A 14,778-nucleotide genomic window follows, 5' to 3' on the forward strand; every position below is an offset into this window, starting at 1 on the left:
TGATCAAAGTATACCCAATGAAATTTAAGGACCTAAATTAGTCATGTTCATTTATTTCAATGGGTCTATTCTGAATATGACTAAAGTCGAACCCAAGCCCATGTTGGCTTTTCGGCAAGAGACCAACATAGATCTGAAAGTTATCAAGCATTTAATGTGTCCAACTTTTCCTGCAAGTTTTTCTGTTCCCATGTCCTATTCACTGGTAACAAAGCTATGTGTAGCCAAAATAGCTACCTCTGAGTTTTTTCCACCCATCAAGTTCCAGTGGGCCCACCTGAAATTAACCAGTCTTCCAGCAGTGAACTGTGATCAATATTCAGTCCACCCCTGTGGTAAAAAAGATAAAAGGTAAAGGACCCCTGGAGGGTTAGGTCCAGTCAAAGGCGACTATGGGGTGCGGCGCTCATCTCGCTTTCAGGCTGAGGGAGCTGGCGTTTGTCCAGACAGCTTTCCGGGTCATGTGGCCAGCATGTCTAAACTGCTTCTGGTGCAACGGAACACCATGACGGAAGCCAGAGCACACAGAAATGTTGTTTACCTTCCCGCCACAGCAGTACCTATTTATCTACTTGCATTGGTGTGCTTTCGAGCTGCTAGGTTGGCAGGAGCTGGGACTGAGCAACAGGAGCTCACTCCGTCATGGGGATTTGAACCGCTGACCTTCTGATCGGCAAGCCCAGGGGGTGCAGTGGTTTAGACCACAGCACCACCTGCATCCACACTGGCTCATGGACTACAGAGAATTTTCTTGTGAGAGGAAATAAGAGAACGATAGGAGCTCAGATCAGCTATGGACACAAAAGACTTCAACTAAATGGGTTGAGGCTGTGTGCTAGATCAGTTGGTGCTTAGATAATTTGTTAATTAACTGTATTTAGCAGCAGCAGCTTGTAAAAAGAGTTGAGCAATAACCTCCCAGCAATGGAATCACAGAGTTGGAGATGTGTTGGATACCAGCTGAGCTAATGCAGAGCTCCGGCTGGTGTGTTTGTGCAGTCCCATTCTTGCTGCTGCTTCGCTCTTCCCTCTTCCCTGATGTTGTAAACAAAATCTGCCCTTGTTCCCTTATGGAGTATCAAGAGCCCATACAGAGTCATTATGTGGGTTCCCTATTGGTAGGAGAAAATAACAGAAGCCAACCAGAGAATATTGAGAAGCAAAGCAGCTAGTTAGCCTGATCTTTATTAAAGCTGTTGCAACAGGGTGCTCCCCTCACACACAGGAGGACGGAGGAGGACCAAGAACAAAGGTGTGCCAGCCCTTATATATACATTTTAAATTGCCCACCCTGTAGTCCAAGAACACCCCCAGAAACATCATACATACATCACAAAAGAGGCGGTCTACAACGGAAATCTAAGTGTGTTATCTCCTGTCTGGCAGGTTACCTGTTAATGGTCACTTGATTGGATTACCTGGGGAGCCTGGCCAGATGGTCTGTGAGCCACACCTTGTCACCCCTGTTGCAATTGCGGTCCCCCTCTTATTCCCATCTTCCCAGGCCGGCGAGGAGGAAAGATCTCAAGAACATCACTTTGCACCGGATGCCAGGTGAGTCCAAGGGACTCCTTGATGGGCAAGGAGTTACTTCCCATGCACATAGTAAACAGAGGTGAAAGAGGTGTCTTTGCAATAGTGCAGAGGCCCCTGGGACATCCTGCCAACTTGCACAGGGCACCCACAGCATTTGAAATCCCTTGTTCTGTGACCACAAGCAGGTGATGTCCCATCTGCAGTTCAGTGCAAGTCCCATGAAAAGTAAGAAGCCCATTTCTGACAACTGGAGCCTATCTGTGGTGGTGTCATGGCTGGGATGGAGCTAGGCTGTGCCTCCGTAGCTGGAAGCAGCAATGCTTATGAACACCAGCTGCTGGAAACTGCAGGAGGGGAGAGGGCTCTTGTGCTCAAATCCTGCTTGCTGATTCCCCAGAGGCAACTGGGAGAACAAGATGCTGGACTAGATGGGCCATTGGCCTGAACCAGTAGGCTCTTCTTATGTTCTGATGGATCTGCCATCTTCTCCATGCCATAGACGTTGCCTGTTCCTCATCTAACTATACAGACCAGCTTCACTGCTTCCTTGACCTCCAAGAGGGAAAATGGGAGTTTTTCAAGGTTGCTGTTGTTGTTTAGTCGTTTAGTCGTGTCCGACTCTGCGTGACCCCAAGGACCAGAGCACGCCAGGCACTCCTGTCTTCCACTGCCTCCCGCAGTTTAGTCAAACTCATGCTGGTAGCTTCGAGAACACTGTCCAACCATCTCGTCCTCTGTCATTCCCTTCTCCTTGTGCCCTCCATCTTTCCCAACATCAGGGTCTTTTCCAGGGAGTCTTCTCTTCTCATGAGGTGGCCAAAGTATTGGAGCCTCAGCTTCAGGATCTGTCCTTCCAGTGAGCACTCAGGGCTGATTTCCTTAAGAATGGATAGGTTTGATCTTCTTGCAGTCCATGGGACTCTCAAGAGTCTCCTCCAGCACCATAATTCAAAAGCATCCATTCTTCAGTGAACAGCCTTCTTTATGGTCCAGCTCTCACTTCCATACATCACTACTGGGAAAACCATAGCTTTAACTATACGGACTTTTGTTGGCAAGGTGATGTCTCTGCTTTTTAAGATGCTGTCTAAGTTTGTCACTGCTTTTCTCCCAAGAAGCAGGCGTCTTTTAATTTCGTGACTATGCCTACTAATATTTTGGTTTTCTGCTTTCTTTATCAATTAAAAATTAGTGGAAGTCTTTATGAGAGGGCCAGAAATCCTGCCTGAAGCCTTGCCCATCTAGTCGTGAGATCTCCCTGCCTCTCTGAACTGTCTCTGAAGCAGTACCGTACTTTCCTGGCAGAAAGCGCTACTGGAAACAACGAATAATTTTCAGATAGGCATGTATAAGATTGCACGGCTAGCTTTTTAGAAAGTGATATCAGGCACCCATGTGTCTTTGATGTCAAGCTGAAATGGAATATTTAAGAGATCTTTCACATACCGAGAGATTTTTGCAAATGTGTAGATGATACGGAGGAGGAGAAGCAGGAGATTTGCATTTTATTTCAAAATAAAAATGACCCCCTAAAGCTACAGAAACGAAATACATTACAAATGGATCAGATGACAGAAAAATTCTGTGATGAAATTCTTCCTGCAAACATCTTAACTTTATGATGGGCAAGTGTTTTCCTCCAACCAGAATGCCCCAGCCACCTAATGCAAAACTAAGTATTTAAGAACCAGAATCTCTGTATATATAGCATTCACCAAACAGGAAAGCAGATTATTTGGCAAAGAGCCAAACTGATAGGCAATCTGTGCTCAAAGTCTCATTGAATTAAATGGAAGCTTAACAATTCCTTGAAGCCTGAACTACCTGAAACTGATAGCATCTTTTATCCATTGCTGCTTCTTAAGTCGTCTCTTACTGGAATTACTGGCTGCAATTCTATTAGGTAAAACACTGGAAAGTCTAGTTAAGAGGAAATAAGAAATATAAAAGACAGATCTATTGTTCCTGTAAAGGGAGAATGGCCACCATTATCTACCTAGCTCTACTGGCTTTTATTTTCAGGTCTGTTTTTTGAAAAAGAGAACTATAAAATCTTGGTTTGGTGCCATAGTATGATTTCTGCAGCAACACTGGAGTTAATTCACTGCTGGCTCAGGAAACTTAGCATTATGGAAATGAAAAATTTGGTTTTATCATACGGCCAGCAATTTAAACCTTATTCCAGTGTACCAGCTTGGCACATACTGAAATGAACAAGTCTCGTGCTAGGAAAATCATTCTGCAGCATTTGTGGTTCATCTTAGCACATACTGTGCACGCCGGAATCAGTTCAATAGGGGGAAAGGCTAAATTTACTCAAGGAACACTTTTAAATGTTGCCCCAGAAGCTACATCACTAGAAATTCATATCACAAAATAGCCATTGGAGCTATTTATTGCATTGAATAGCTTCCTCAGAAGAAGAAGAAAAGATCTGTTGCTTATCCACTTAGTTGCACAAGGCCAAAAGCAGAACATCAGCTAGCTCTCTCAGCAACTATTCAGGCTAGGCAAGGCATGCAATTATAGACACTTGTTCAATCATGTAATTCTTGGTTGAGCTAAGACGGAGATTGGAGTTGCCTGGTGGCCTTGAGGAGCTCCCAGCTTTAGAGGCTAGTTAGATGGGAGTCTGAGGCAGAGAGGCATGTAGTCTCAAAAACATACCCTCCAACAGTTCTCTGATGAAACTAGGGATGTCCTATTTTATAATAACAACAATCATTTTTTATATTAAAATAATATATAAAATAATATTTTACAATACAGTGGTACCTCGGGTTACATACGCTTCAGGTTACAGACTCCGCTAACCCAGAAATAGTACCTCAGGTTAAGAACTTTGCTTCAGGATGAGAACAAAAATCGTGTTCCGGTGGCGCAGCGGCAGCGGGAGGTCCCATTAGCTAAAGTGGTGCTTCAGGTTAAGAACAGTTTCAGGTTAAGAACAGACCTCCGGAACGAATTAAGTACATAACCGGAGGTACCACTGTAATAATAATTTTATTATTTATACCCCACCCATCTGACTGGGTTGCCCCGGCCACTCTAGGTGGCTTCCAACATATGTAAAAACATAATTAAACATTAGAAAAAAACTTCCTTATACAGGGGCTGCCTAAGATGTCTTTCTAAAGGTTGGATAGTTATCTCCTTGGCTCGGGGGTCATATAACTCCATACCTTCCAACATGTCTCTGATGAAAATAGGGACGTTCTAAGGGAAAGTGGGACATTCGGGAATCAAATCAGAAACCGAGATGGCTTCTGTAAGTCTGGGACTGAAAATAGGGCCACATTGAGGGTCTGCAAAAAATGTGTCTCCATTTCAAATAGGGCTATGCTCGGGACGCTGTGTGGCAAGCCCTTTCTTCTTAGAAGGAGGAAAGGCGGTACAACAAAGCTTCAAATCTTAAGCTAGTGTTCCCTCAAGCTTTTACAGCTCACAGATTTAAGGCTGTAAAGGAGGCTTTGCAGTACAGCCTTAACGCAGTTCTTGCATTTGCGTGTTCAGACCCAGACTTGACTCAAATTTTGGTTTTGGTTTTGGGCAGAATTTAGGCCACAACTTTATTGATTACAGAAAGTGACTGGCTGCATAGGCTCTGGTTCGACTAGCTCCCTGCCATGCAGGTAGCGCTTACCCAGGGTTCCAGCATTGGTCAGCCAAGGGTGAACACCTGGATAAGCGGAAAGCCGGGAACAGGCTGACTCCGCCACCCAAATGTCCCCCCCTGGACTCAGGCACGGGCACAACCCCCTCTCAGGGGTTGACCAAACCACTGAGTCCTGGATTCCTTTAACAGAATACCCTTCACATAGGGATGGCGAGAGAGTTCTCCCATCCCTATCACCTGAACCAGAGCCTATCCGCAACCTTACAAGTTGTGATGATTTACTACGCAGCAGGCTAAACCCAAATGGCAACAGTCAGTCAGCCAAGTGGGGAAAATTCCTGCCGTGCCCCTGTCCCAACAAAAGACGACACACGACAGCATCGCAAGGTCAAGCTCAAAGCCCTAAAAGTAGGGAGAGGTGGGCAGGTGTTCTGAATGCACCGCTGAAAGAGGAAGATATGGGTCATGTGCATGGGTTTTTATAGGTCCCTCAAACCGTTTGGACTGTATCCCATTGGCCAGATTGCACCCAGCTTCGAGGGACCTACCAATCGGGTGTTGTGGCTGACCAATAGTACCCACCCACAACACAGGGTGTCGGTTTTCCAGGTGTCACCGCAATATGCGCCCTCTTTAAGGGAGGACCCGATTAAGCACAATAAGGACATCAGAAGTCCCCTGCTGGATCAGACCAAAGCGCCCTCCCCTCGCCCAGGCCAGCATCCTGTTCTCACAGTCAGCGTTTGATACTCCCATTGCACCAGTTGTATTTTGCCACTGGCAAGCCCCCTTTTGCGACTGTATGGAGATGTCTGGAAAGAAGAAGTCCCCGCGAAAGAAGAATGGATACAAAAACTTATGGAATATGCAGATATGGCTTAGAAGTAATATAAAGAATAACTCAATAATGTTAGGTATATTCATTACTAGAATAAGGCTATATACCGGGAAAAGACAGGAAGTCCAACTACACCTTTTATTCTTTTTTTCTGGTTTTTTCTTTCTTTAATTCATGTTAATAAATAGATAAGACAACAAAAGAAAGTAAAAATACGAATTAGTTTAATTTATTAAAAAAATCCTTCCAGTAGCACCTTAGAGACCAACTAAGTTTGTTATTGGTATGAGCTTTCGTGTGCATGCACACTTCACGAAAGCTCATACCAATAACAAACTTAGTTGGTCTCTAAGGTGCTACTGGAAGGAATTTTTTTATTTTGTTTCGACTACGGCAGACCAACACAGCTACCTACCTGTAACTAGTTTAATTTATGTAAGTAAACAGAATACTGCTTGTATATGGTTTTTGCTTACACGGATTATATATATGTTTACTCAAGAAGATGTACAATACATATGCAGCACAAACCCAAGCAGACCACAGGACATTGGCTCGGAATAGATATACTTTCATTTGCATGGTACAGCATCAGTCTTTCACAGGGAACTCACAGAACTGGCCCATGAATTGTAATTTTTTTGGTCCATTTTTCCATTTGTAAAGACAAGAACAGGAAAAGTATGTATTAATAAGTTGGATTAAAATGGTTAAAAAATAAATCACCTACCAAAAACAAGATTTAAAAAATACTTTAAAGCAACAGAATATGATCAGTTACTGTTGAAACTCAGGCCTAAAACCCAGATTGAAATGGATCTAGATCATGGGTAGGCAAACTAAGGCCCAGGGGCCGGATCCGGCCCAATCGCCTTCTAAATCCGGCCTGTGGACAGTCCGGGAATCATCATGTTTTGACAATAATAGAAAGTGTGCTTTTATTTAAAATGCATCTGTGTTATTTGTGGGGCATAGGAATTCGTTCATTTTTTATTCCAAAATATAGTCCAGCCCCCCACAAGGTCTGAGGGGCAGTGGACCAGCCCCCTGCTGAAACAGTTTGCTTACCCCTGGTCTAGATAATCAGGGTCATCAAAGATACCCAACTGAGGTATAATAATGGCGGTCAGTCTCCCGTTACAGATACCAGCCATCTTTCTTGAGCATTGCTTTCTTCATCCTTAACAGGGCCCTCCAGCTCTCAACTAATAGGTTTTTGTAATTAATGTATACAATCTATACAGATGGACCCAACTTTAGTTTAAGCCAAAAGGAAGCCTCCTCATTTTTAACCTTTCCGTTTAGATTGCTGTCAAGTGACCATATGCAGGCAGCTGCAGATAATAAATTATGTCTTCTTGTAGCCGGGTTCCAGTGCTATTAGAGGCTAAACATGCCAACTCAGCTTAGATTTACATCTTGCATTAAACCCAAACGCTTCCACTTGGTTTAGATTTTACTACATAGTAGCGTTTTGTGAGGAAATGAAGGTACTACCAGCCTCAAAGCTTCAAAACAGAACTGCAAGATTTGCGTTTCATAAAACATGTAAACGTCCTTATAGCAAGATGCCCAATGTACTTTTGGGAAGGCTTTCTTCGGGGACATCAGAATACAGGTTTTCTATTAATGAAACAGTGTTGTTGTTGTTGTTGTTGTTGTTGAATGCACTTTGCAGCTTATCTGAAGAAGTGTGCATGCACACGAAAGCTCATACCAATAACTAACTTAGTTGGTCTCTAAGGTGCTACTGGAAGGATTTAAAAAAATAATAATTATTATTTTGTTTTGTTTCGACTACAGCAGGCCAACACAGCTACCTACCTGTAACTAGTATCATTCGTGTGTATGTGTGTGTATAGATGGTATATCACACCGGCAAAGATGGCCAAATGTATAAAGCAAGCTCCAACAAGTGTTGGAAATGTAAAGAAAAAGAAGGCACGTTTTCTCATATGTGGTGGAACTGTAAAATAATCAAAAATTTCTGGGAAATGATTTATAATGAAATGAAAAGAATGCTTAAGATAACTTTTGTTAAGAGACCAGAAGCTTTTCTGCTAGGCATTACAGGTCAAGACTTGCCAAAAGATCAGAAAAAATTATTCATGTATACCACAACAGTGGCTAGGATATTACTAGTCCAAAAAATGGAAAGACAATAAAATACCAAATAAAGAAGAATGACAAGAAAAACTGATGGAGTCTGCTGAAATGGCGAAGCTAACTGGAAAACTGAGAGATAAGGACAATAGAGGCTTTAGAAAAGACTGGGAACCATTTATGTTGTACATACAGAAACATTGTAATGAAGTGAACTCACCAGCGGGGTTTGAGTAAAAACAATCAACAAAACAAAGATAAGAGAGTAAGATGTAATAATGGGGAAATAGTAAAATATTAGAAGTAATTTAAAAATAAGTACAGTGGTACCTTGGGTTACATATGCTTCAGGTTACATACACTTCAGGTTACAGACTCCGCTAACCCAGAAATAGTGCTTCAGGTTAAGAACTTTGCTTCCAGATGAGAACAGAAATCGTGCTCTGGTAGCGCAGTGGCAGCAGGAGGCCCCATTAGCTAAAGTGGTGCTTCAGGTTAAGAACAGTTTCAGGTTAAGAACGGACCTGCGGAACGAATTAAGTACTTAACCCGAGGTACTGTATGGGCATAAAAGAAAAATGCTAAGAATATAAAATATTCAATTGGAAGAATGGAAGGGTTAAAACACAGAGCCTAGGACTTGCTGATCAAAAGGTCGGTGGTTCGAATCCCCACGAGGGCGTGAGCTCCCGTTGCTCGGTCCCTGCTCCTGCCAACCTGGCAGTTCGAAAGTGTAGGGATATCACGGAGTGGGGAGTGGGGTCCGGAGGGAGCACACTCCCCACTCCGCAATATCCCTACAGAAAGCACGTCAAAGTGCAAGTAAATAAATAGGTACCGCTCCGGCGGGAAGGTAAACGGCGTTTCCGTGCGCTGCTCTGGTTCGCCAGAAGCGGCTTAATCATGCTTAGTCATGCTGGCCACATGACCCGGAAGCTGTATGCCGGCTCCCTCGGCTAATAAAGCGAGATGAGCGCCACAACCCCCAAGTCGGCCATGACTGGACCTAATGGTCAGGGGTCCCTTTACCTTTACCTTTACCTTTTAAGGCATGAAAATAAGCAGGACATGTTATTGCATAACAAACCAGAAAAGAAAGTTGAGGGAAGTCTCCGGGGGGGAGGCGTTGGGGTACTGTATTTCTTTTTCTGTTTGAGACAATGTTTTTGTGATGAGCACAAAACTACAAGGCTTAATAAAAATTATTTTAAAAAAGAAAAAGAGAAGAAAGACGTTTGCACCCACTGTGTTAATGCCGCAGGGGACTTTTTTATGTGTTCTTATGACCAACAAGTGGTGGAAGGAGCGAGCCACATTCCGCTGAGTGAGCCTGTCCCTGGCTATAGTACTGGCTTTAGTCCTCTCACTGGTCAGAGCTGAAGGATCTAATGGGCAGAGGGATTAGGGGTGGGAGGCTGGGGAAGATGAAACAGGTTTGAAAAGGCAACAAACCAGCTTAGGTAAGATTACTTTTCAAAACTATTGGGTTGGTTTTTTTTTATAGAGTAAATGAAGGGATTTCCCTCTGCTGAAATTCATCATTTACAACTTTAAAAAGGGACACAGGTAATTTTCACCTGCGATCTCTGCTGTGGTTGATTTCAAATACTGTGCACATATATCTTAATCAGGTATTTGTCCCTAAAAAGTGTTAGCAGAGACACTAAATTTTAAATTGAAATGAAACCGAAGGAAAATACAAGATCAATGAAGACTTAATCCTAATAACACAGGAAAGTAAATTGTAGACAGATGGTGGACCTTGAGAAAGTCCCCCCAAAAAAGAGTTTAGCCAAGCAATATTTAAATTGAAAACTCAGAAAAATACCAAGATGGAGATAGTAAAGAGAATCAAGAAAATTAACTGGAAGAGCCAAGAGAAAATGAAGGTGAATGAAGGGATTTGAAGCGGGAGAAATCAAGTTTTATTTACCTTTCAAACTAATTAGTCTTCAGATGAAAAGGAGCACATGGATATGAAGCCTGCTTAAAGCAGAGAGAAAATGAGCAGGGGAAATAGAAGGCATTTCTTTTAAAAGGCAACTAAAGAAGTCATTTCATGAAGAGAAAGTTTGGGGTTTTGTTGCTGAAGCTAGAAATGTGCACATGGAGGGGGGGGGAGCAAAGAAGACAGGGAGAGGACAAAACTGCTCCTTCTACCGTATTTTTCGCTCCATAGGGTGCACCGGACCATAGGGCGCACCTAGTTTTTAGGGGGGAAATAAAGGGGGGGAATTATTCCCCCCCCCAGCCCCCAGAACAGGTCCAGGAGCAGCGGCAAGATTGCACGGAACCTCGCCGCCGCTCCCAGAGCTTGCGGGGCTGGGGACAGGGGAAGCCCGAGCTTTCCCCGACCCCAGCCCCCAGAACAGGCTGCTATCCGCAAGCCTTCAGAGCCCAAAGGCTTGCGGATAGCTCCCTGGGCTTCAGACTGCAGGCTGCTATCTGCAAGCCTTCAGAGCCCGGCGGGAACTCCCTTCGCGCTCAGAAGACTTGCAGATAGCTGCCTGAAGCCTGGAGAGCGAGAGGGGTCGGTGTGCACCAACTCCTCTGCTCTCCAGGCTTCAGCGAAAGCCTGCATTCGCTCCATAGGACACACACACATTTCCCCTTCATTTTTGGAGGGGAAAAAGTGTGTCGTATAGAGCGAAAAATACGGTAATTTCATGTTGGCTCAGGTTGCCTCGGAAGGAGAGAAAGACAGGTAAGTTAAAAACTTGCTGAAAAGGCGCATAAAGCATTTTGAGAATGAACCTGCTGATGGTGATTGGAGTGACTGTTCAGGGACATGGCAAGTCCAGGATCTTGTGGGAAAGTGCTTTCGCTGAGGGAAGTTCCTGAGAGAGTGGAGTGGCTAGAGTGGTGGATTAGGAACTGGGAGACTTGAGATCAAATCATCACTCTGCCATGAAACTCTCTATCTCTCAGCCTAACCTACCTCACAGGGTTGTTGTGAGGATCAAATGAGGTAGCAGACTAGAACATCAACTCCACTAAGCCTATCCAGCAGAACCTGCAAGATTACGAAAATATATGGGAAATGGAGCTCAAAAGGTTAACTATGGAATAGGCCTGGCAAAATGATCTCTGGTGGTAATAAACAAGGTTTTGGGATTTTATTTTATTTTTGCTAAGCATCTTCTTGGAACAGCTATTTAGCAAGTAGCTCAGACAACACAAAGCGCTGACTTTATATAAACAAAAATATACAAACTTCTCACTTTGAAGTGACCATCACAGTGAAAGGAAGTTACTATCAAGTACTCTTGTATTTTCAGAGGCGATGACAGGCTCAGGTACCTCACAAGTAAACCCTAAATGCTACATCACAATGACAGCAGCAATATACTTGTATACATTATGCCTGAAGGACATCTAAGTGAGTATCCCTTGCTTGGCTGGGAAGAAAATTCACGTTGTGTTCCATCTGCAACTCTTTGTGCTAAGACTCTTTCAGGTTGCGGTGACTGAGTTGTCAGAAGAGGCCCTATTCTGTGTCGCCACAATGAGGCTCACCTGCAGGTATGAGAACACTTCTTCTTTTCTTCCAGCTCTTCTTTCCTACAGGCTTCCCACAGTTCACTGTACCTGAGGGGAGAATCACTTGCATTTGGTCTGTACTGCTTTAGGTAAGTTCACATTCCACCACTCAGTGGTCTTTATTTCAAGACAATATTTTTTGGATTGGTCTCTCCTTTTTCTCATTTTCTTTTCTGCTGGTCTTTTCACAGGTCTCTCCAAAGAGCCCTCAACCCTCAAATGAGGCCAGGGCTTCCAGCAGAGCCCCAGAAGTCACGGTGGTAAGAAAAGCCATTTTTTATAAATAAATAAAAAGTCGTTTTCTGTAGGATTGGTGGAAGGTGGCTGGGGGCAAACTAGTGACCCTAGATCGCAGAACAAAAAAAGGGGGACCCGCAAGACACAAAGTCACCCTCAGATAGACAAATGAAAGGGTGAACAATCTTCCTTCTTTCCACACTAAATCTGAATCTCATCTCTCTGTTGTGCCCCTGTAGATCAATGGCTCATCCAGCTTCAAACAAAAATGGCGGTCAAAATGGTATTGTATGATTGAAGGACATTCAGGTGAGTATGCCTTGCTTGGCTAGGGAGAAAATCTCTACTGTGTTCCATCTGCAACTCTTTGTGCTAAGACTCTTTCAGGTTGCAGTGACAGAGTTGTCAGAAGAGGTCCTATTCTGTGTCAATGAGGGAAGAATCACCTGAATTTGGACTGTGCTGCTTTAGGTAAGTTCACATTCCACCACTCAGTGGTCTTTTTCCAAGACAATATTTTTTGTATTGCTCTCTCCTTTTTCTCATTTTCTTTTCTTTTCTTTTTCACAGGTGTCTCCAAAGAGTTCTTCTGAACATCTTATGGGTTGTTTTTTTCCTGAGAGAACATTCACAGAATGTTCTCTCAGGTTTTGCTTTTTACCTTGTTGCACTGCTCAAAAAAAAAAAAAGCAAAAGACACTGGTGGTCAGTGCTCCTGGTTCCCAGGACGGGGTTCAAGTCCCTGTGGTGTCCATGCTAACTTCCAATGCAACAATCATGCCCCTCTTATTTTTCCCTATATCCCTCACTTCCCAATGTATTAGCATGGGAGGGTTTTTGGATAGTGATTTCAGTGAATAAGCTTGGTTCTGAACTCCACCAAGGCATGTAAGGACCAATTCAAGCAACCTTTGCACTGTGCCTGCTGCTCTAACGATGCTTCCCTGATTCATCACCGGCTAGATCATGTGGGTGCTTCCTGTCCTAGCATCCCAGGTATGTATGTATGCATGTATGCATGCATTTAATTTCTATACCGCTTTGTATTTTTAAGAAAAACCTCAAAGCGGTTTACAGAATATTAAAACATCAGTAAAACAATCTGAAGAAAGTCAAATATAGAGTATATTCTGTCAGATTTTTAAAATGAGAGGCTGACACAAATGCAAAAGCAGAAAGAAAAAATTGTAGCGGAATTGGGGAAGAACACGAAAATGGTCACAGAAACGTCTAGCAAATTAAAAGCTTTGGACATTTCTGTGAAAAACTTGGAAAAAAATGAAAAACGAAGAAATTAGAGGGGAACCAGAGATAGTAAGGGGGGGTATGAGAGGTTTAGCTGGCAGACAGGATAAATTTGAGGATTGTCTCGCGGTCTTAGAGATGAGACAAAAATCTGATGTTCTGCGAATAAGAAGCCTTCTAGAGGTGGAGGGGGAACAAGTTCTTAAAACATACATAGCCAAGACAATTGTGGATTGGTTAGGTGGAGCAGGAGTATGTTGAAGGATCTACTGACAGTTGCTACAGGGTCCGGTCTAAATCAGCTAAGGCTAAGAAACAGCCTGGAGAATGTTTGGTAACTTTTAACTCTAAGAAATTGAAGGACGCTATAATTGAAGGAATTGAAAGAATTGCAGGCAGAGGGAGAAGGCAGTCAAGAAGTGAGGGGGTTAAACGCAGGACTAGATGAGTACAATCAGGAGTCCTGTCCCCAACCCTCAGGTATGTGGACTGGAAACAGCCCTGGTGGCAGACAGACAACCATTTGCCAGCCAACCAGTGGAATTCAAATTACAGCAGCAGCTCGGAGAGGAGGAACGAACATGGAAGCTCCGTGTCTGGGAATGAGGAAAGGGAGGGGCTGACCCCCCTTAGCCCCCGCTCTCGTTGAATAGGACAGATCACGTCACAAGAGGAGGCTGGGCTGCTTTTGGTTTCGCCGGAAGAAGTCTCCTCAGTAGGAACATCTTCACTGTTGGACAGACGGCAGCATTCCATGAAAAATCTTTCTAATTAACCATGCTCATTTGTTTCCAAGACTCCCTGACAAATAAAATTGAACATATAATTTTCAAACAAAATTTAGATGTAATTTGTCTTCAAGAAACACATATAGCGAGCAAACATAATGGGCAGGTTCCAATCTACCTTCATTACATATTTCTAGGTGCTAGGCAAAAACATTCCTCTCCAGGCCTTTGGCTCATGAAATAATCTATGACCTTTTAACCTGGGGAGGTTAGTGCTACTCTGGTATGCATTTTTGTGTTTTTATATTGTAAACCGCACTGTGATCTTCGAATAAAGGGCAGTAGAGGAGGAGGAGGAGGAGGAGGAGGAGGAGAAGGAGGAGGAGGAGAAGGAGGAGGAGGAGGAGGAGGAGAAGGAGAATGCTCTGGTGTGGATTCACTCTCAGTTTAGACAATTAGACAATGGTTGTCAGGGTTGGGAAGTGTGTGAGCAGACATTGGGATGGGTCCAGAAGACTTGCAATGAATAGTGTTGCCCTCATGCCAAACACCAATGGAGGAAATGGGAAGATTATTTTCAATTATTCCTCCTTCCCCACGTAGCCCCTGCCCTTGTGACAGGGCCGTCTTTACCAGGGGATGCTAGGGGTGCGTTGCACCCTGGCGCCAAATTCTGTGGGGCACCCGCCTCTGAAGCCGCCTAAGCTGTTAACCACGACCTATGGGTGATTGCATTTGATGGGTCATTTCTGTTCTCTATTGCGGAATAGCTGCACAATCAACATATCAACCAGGCAGAGGGCCTTCTCGGTAGTGGCGCCTGCCCTGTGGAACGCCCTCCCATCAGATGTCAAAGCGATAAATAACTACCTGACATTCAGAAGACATCTTAAGGCAGCCCTGTTCAGGGAAGTTTTTAATCTGTGATATTTTAG

General features: G+C 43.8%; 1 protein-coding gene and 1 long non-coding RNA gene across 5 annotated transcripts in view; one reads left to right on the forward strand and one right to left on the reverse strand.

The window, feature by feature from the left end:
- The window catches only part of TSPAN12 (tetraspanin 12), an 87,313-nt gene that overhangs the window by 35,088 nt on the left and 37,447 nt on the right, over positions 1-14,778 (reverse strand). The window lies entirely within an intron of this gene.
- On the forward strand, positions 9,466-12,294 carry LOC309350868. The gene is made up of 3 exons (XR_014160534.1): positions 9,466-9,553; positions 11,372-11,893; positions 12,110-12,294. It is a non-coding gene; the product is annotated as an uncharacterized lncRNA (long non-coding RNA).

The sequence above is a fragment of the Podarcis erhardii genome (assembly GCF_964252035.2).
Source record: "Podarcis erhardii genome assembly, chromosome: 10".
Taxonomy (NCBI): Eukaryota; Metazoa; Chordata; class Lepidosauria; order Squamata; family Lacertidae; genus Podarcis; species Podarcis erhardii.